Source organism: Protopterus annectens, chromosome 3.part0 (genome assembly GCF_019279795.1).
Source record: "Protopterus annectens isolate FY-2018-M chromosome 3.part0, PAN1.0, whole genome shotgun sequence".
Lineage (NCBI taxonomy): Eukaryota > Metazoa > Chordata > Ceratodontiformes > Protopteridae > Protopterus > Protopterus annectens.
Window position 1 is genome coordinate 815,169,673 of NC_056731.1, and position 6,000 is coordinate 815,175,672.

General features: G+C 36.6%; 1 protein-coding gene across 2 annotated transcripts in view; it reads right to left on the reverse strand.

The window, feature by feature from the left end:
* The window catches only part of EXOC2 (exocyst complex component 2), a 2,261,550-nt gene extending 2,256,661 nt beyond the window's left edge, over window positions 1-4,889 (reverse strand). The window contains exon 1 of one of the 2 annotated variants that reach the window (XM_044065154.1): window positions 4,803-4,889. The gene's annotated coding sequence lies outside the window, so the exon portion shown is untranslated. Of the gene's footprint in view, window positions 1-4,257; window positions 4,360-4,802 lie in introns of those variants that run through there. The other variant, XM_044065156.1, reaches the window with a different exon arrangement.
* Between the last annotated feature and the right edge of the window lie 1,111 nt (window positions 4,890-6,000).

Below are 6,000 nucleotides of genomic sequence, written 5' to 3' on the forward strand. Positions count from 1 at the left end.
ATATGGCACCTGTTTGGGTTACTGGCTGATTTTGTTTTCATTCAATACTAATGCACAAGTCTACTGTATAACAAAAGTAAAGGGTGCTTATGATTACATTCAGACACTGGTTGATGATTCTAGTGCTCAACACTGTAAATCAAGAATGCATGCTAGGCTAGAATGATAATGCTGAACAATGAATAAGACTGTAGATAGGATTCCTTTGTGAATGAACCAGACACTGTTTTACAAATACTGTACAGCAAGTAACTACAAAGACTGACACTAACCATAACGCACATGCATCGATTTTATTTTACAACAAAAACAGTTAGGGTAGGGAGTTAACACCATGTTTTTCAAAACAGAAAAGATCTTCACCATCCAACCATACAGAAAAAAAAAATTATAAAGTATTTAATGGTTACTTTCTATTACAATGAATGGTGATCCTACCTTTCAACCTCTTATTTACCACAAGAATTCTGTACAAAAGCAAAATAATGGCAAAGACAGCCCCAAAATCTAGGACAGATTTTAAATGCTACTCTTTAACTTAGAAAGTTACTATGACAATATTTTTTTCATTAGCATGCATTTTCTGAAATCTGAATCTCAGTATTATTTGCCCGAAAACCACAAATGTTATGAGGAACAGACAAAAACATGATACAAAAATCTGAGCATTCTGAGACATTCTGGCCAATTAATAGGTATGATAGTGATGCCAATGATGTATGGTAGTGCTACAACATTACCCCCAGTGCCAGATCTTGAATCAGAATCTCATTGTAATGATCACTCTGTTTTGAAGCCAAAAAAGTTACTAAATAAGGTGTCATCTTTTATGCGATAATGGTCTGTGAAGTAAGAATATTGTCCATGAAACAGGAGCAATAAAACAAATAGGATGAGCTTTTCCTGCAAAAATCTAAAGAACATTAGCTATGTACCTCAGTTAACATCCTGCACAATTAGCACAGCACAGAACCTTCTACAACAAGAAGCCCCATACTTACAATACAATAATGAATATAGCTACAGGATCTCGTTCTATTATTTACTTTGTTTTCTTAGGATTTCTTTTTTAATTTTTGACAGTTTTGCTTTGTAGTTCTATTTTACTTTTAAATTATCTACTTCTGCTTTGCTTTACTGCAGAATCTACACAAGGATAGCTATGCACTACAATTAAATGTCGCACACAATTAAAACAGCAGCACAGATCCTACTGGTACCAGAAGCTGCAGACTTAAAATTCAAAGCTGAATATTGCTGCAGACACATTTCATTTATTTTGCTCACTTCTTAAATCATTTTTGCAGTATTAAGCAATTTATGCTTTGCTATTATACTACTTTTTTAGCCATTCCGAACATTTCATTTCCTGATGTTCCACCTCATCAACACTTCTCTTTCAAACTCTCCAATCTTACTCCATTCTCACTGCCTCTTCCTTTTTCTCTCTCTATTCCCCCTCCTTTATATTTTCTTCTTATCATCAACTTACCCTCTTTCACTTATATTATAAAGTTACTGCACACAATTACTTATCTGGATTTTTTGTGAATGTCGGTAGTAATGTATCTAGTCCTGCAGCATTATTCACAAGCAAAACAAAATCACAGACAGCTTGTGATGGTGTTATCTGAATGCTTTTCTTTCTTGTTCTGTTACTTTGAACAGTGTTACTGCTCCTATATATTTACAGAATAAATTATTGTAAACATATAGGTTGTATACAGTTTTCACTTGTGGAAAGTTTTCCATATGTGTATTCTTCTCTGGTTTTCTGCAAGCACTAGGCAGCCCTGAAAAGGGTCTATTTTACCAGTGCTGTACCATGGAAAACAGGCTAACAAATAAATATGCTTACTTCTTCATTGTAGAATTATACTGCAGTTATAATAAGGCTGCAACACTGACTCACGTTTAAGAAGAAAGTCAGGACACTTCAACAGGAAAAACTCCTTAATTCTGCATAATGAAAACAAATCCAGAAAAGATTTCAGGCTTGCAGGTTTGAGGGATACACTGCTTTCCTTCTTATTGCTTTTTTTTTTCCTTTCTCTATATTCAGCTTTTTCACCCAGACACTTTTTTATAACTATCTGACTCAATCCTACCTGACAGGCACCATTCTAACCCACCAAGCATATGTAATATCAAGTTCAGGAACTATATCACTAAAATCCAAATGTTTACAACACATAGATCAAAGCTACAGAACTTAATAAAACAAACTAGGTGAAGAAGGCAGAAGCAGCTGCAAAATATGAAAACACTTGGCTTATTGTGCAACAAAGAAGTTCAGAATGCATTCTAGGTTCATTCAACAAGCCCACTTTCTGATCACTGCTACAGTTTTTGAACCAGTCAAATCCAAGGCTGTACTTTACAATGCACTTTTGTTAAATCCATATACCCACCCACCCAGCCCCACTTCTACTGGCAGCTATCCTGCAGCACTGAAACCACTTCTACATAAAGTACTAGCATTGTTGCACAGTTTCCTACATTTTTGTCTTCTATTAGTATTAAATGTGTTAGTACGCACATTATTTCAGACAAAATTCCCACCTGATTCAACTCCAGTTTTGCACTGAAATACCTTTTTTTATTACATTCACAACTGCTGACATCAACAATTACAACTCTGCAGTTAAGGTACAACCTTTGCTGCTCTTTTCTAAACAGTCTCACTGTTGCCTACCTACCCCCTCTGATACAGTCTTCAAGTCACGATACTTTCAAGAGCTGAGGATATACTAGTAGCCTAGACTGTAGACCAACTCCTCATTAAAGCCCCTTATCTGCACAAAGCAATTTCACAAATGGCTCAACCACAAAATATATGTTAGACGTTTTGTAAGGAAAAAATAACTTAAGTGTCTGTCTACTAAATAAAGCTTAAAATGCAGCACTTTATTTAAAGGAAGTGCCAAGAAATAGTAGCATTAAATCATGCTCTTAAAGAAACTGATTGCAACGACAGCAAACAATTCTCCTCAGCATGCCATTCTATGCTGTAATACTCTGTGGTCTATGCCTGCAGAATATACTACCCAAAGAGGTGGGCCAGTAAGAAAATGCTAAGAGGTGATGGTATCAAATCATGTCTAAAAAGAACCAAATAAAATGAGGGGAAATAATTCTCCTCAGCATACCATTCTAGGTTATAATACCCTGCTGTGTATGCCTGCAAAATATACTGTCCCACCTGTTGGGCCAGCAGCTACCCAAAGAACTTTATGTTGCTGATGTTGCAACATCTCGGTCTTAAGAACTGAAAAAAATGCATTTATTTACAAAGTTTCACGTACAGACAAAAATGACAGATATTGCAAAATGCAAGTTAGCTCAACAACAAAATGTTGCCATTAAATTCATAGAATGTCAGAAGAAAACACACAGAGTTGCATAATTCCTCAACCATTACATTAGGAGATAAGTGAGCAAAAAAATGGAAACAGACAGCAAAATTGAGCACATTATGTACGTCTATTTCTCTTCATATGAATGTTTTAAGGACAGCACGTAGGAATCCACAAAACACTGGTCCACATAATCTCAGAGCCAGCCTCAATAACGTAGGAATCCACACAACACTGGTCCACATAATCTCAGAGCCAGCCTCAATAACGTAGGAATCCACACAACACTGGTCCAGATAATCTCAGAGCCAGCCTCAATAACGTAGGAATCCACACAACACTGGTCCAGATAATCTCAGAGCCAGCCTCAATAACGTAGGAATCCACCCAACACTGGTCCAGATAATCTCAGAGCCAGCCTCAATAACGTAGGAATCCACCCAACACTGGTCCAGATAATCTCAGAGCCAGTCTCAATAACACCTACACCAAGTGTCGCACACGATCTGTATTCAAAACCATCCTTACCACATGTTTTGTGCTTTCTAGTCACTTACAAAGATTATTAAGTGTACGTGTAGTCTATAGCAATTCCCCCAGTATTTAAAGCTGCAAGAAAATCAGTAGGGAAACTAAAATTAGAACGAAGAAGGTGTGACTAATACTTGTGTTGTCTGTTCACTCAGAAAAATGTACACAGTGTGGCCGTTAATGAATCCCAGGGTCTGTCTATCCACAAAGACTTGCCTCAGCAGAAAACTAAAATATAAAGGGAAATGCACCTGCAACCTTCTGCTAAACAATGAACTGCGGAAAAATTCATAAGACTTACATTACAAAGCAATTCCAAAGAAAGGAATAACAGAAATTAGACTCCAAGAATCTTTCTTATAATACTTACATGTTCCACTCCGAGTCCTAACCACTTCAGCAACCAAAATAAATCAACTTCCGGACTCGAACTTCCTGTCCACTGTCAACCTACAGTACGCAGGCATCAATTGCTGGTACTTTTATATGACGTAATATTTGTCAGTGACAAGTTATACAGCCATGTTATGGATGGCATTAATTAAACCCTGATACTTGTCTTTGTTGCTGATTGGCCAGAACTGGTTTCATGGTAAACACGGTAGAGCTAATTTGCAATGTCTTGGAGGACAGCGATGTTTTATTTTATCACATAAAAAACACTTGCTGTCTGTCAACATGTTCGGTAAAAAAAAAAAAAAAACTGTTGTAACTGCAAAGACTAAAATTGCTGTAATTATAAATGCTATTAGAGTTTAAAGATCGTTATCATCACTTCAAAATTCATGCTACATTTCTGAAGCAAAATTAGGAAAGTCCCTGAAATCATGGCATACCTGGAGGTAACGTTACGGCTTGCCCTTCCAATTCTCTTAACGGCACACGGGATTCAATTCAAATACAATGAATACTTACATGGGTTTTGGACTTCGTGTGAATCAGAGATGCGAGAAAGACTGATATCATGTTTCTATTGTCTTCCAATCCTGTGTCTGCAGTGGATTCGATAGGCAGCTTTAAAACAGGGAATGACAACTGTAATTCCTGTACAGTTGTTATATGTTCATTTGCATGCGGGATAACTGCAAGTTTACTCAATAGTCTCGTATATAATAATAATCCGAAAGGATAGACATTATTAGGCAACACGTAACTGCCCAGAATTATACTAAATTGCATATTCGTATGGATTCTGGTCAGGAATGTCGGTATTGCCTAAAATCGATCACTCTAAAGAGGATTATTAGATTTAAAAACGGGATATCTGTTAAACTGTTTTAAAAATTAGCTGTACAATTTTAGATATATTGTGCAAGTAAAATTGCTCGTAAAAAGTCTGTAAGACTGTGATGCCTTGTTCCAAACACAAACTTTCGATACACCCCGAAGGATAGACTGTCAATCAGCTAGGAGATGGATTAGTCTTCTAAGTTGCTGTGTAGATTGAATTGCTAAGAGTAGACAGCCTACCAGATAAACATCTTTACTGTCAAAAAAAAAAAAAAAAGATTAGCAGATATGCAGGAATACCAGTAAGAAGTTAGGTTGACACTATAAAATGCAAATAACTTCTTGGTGTCTTTTCACTAGTTTTAATAATCATCAAAATGATAGAACAGTACATAGCCAACGTACACAATTTCTAAAACAGTCATTGAAGACCAAACCAGTAGAGACATTGTCTCTTCATTGCCTTGAAAGACTGGAGGATATAGACCCTTAGAGGGGACAAGTGACCAGCATACCTCTCAATCTCTTAAAGCAAAAATTCTGGTCAAAACCTAAAATGATGGGGGGACAAATATTTTAAATATTGGCCTTACAAACTTAGAAAGTTGATAGAATAATTGGTGTTGCATTAGCACGAATTTTCCGAAGAATGTGGAGTCTTAAACTAAAATGTTTGTTATTATTTAATTACTTCAATCCTCAGCTCTTTGCAACAAGTGAGAGATTTAGGGGGCACACATCAAAAATATGAGGCAGAAATCTGGACATTCTGCGAAAATCTGTACAGTTGAGAGGTATGGCAGGCCATGATTAACTGTGGGGACAAGGGCTAGACAGTCTTTAACTAGAATGTCTGAGCCAGTCAGTGCCAAATGTCAATGGC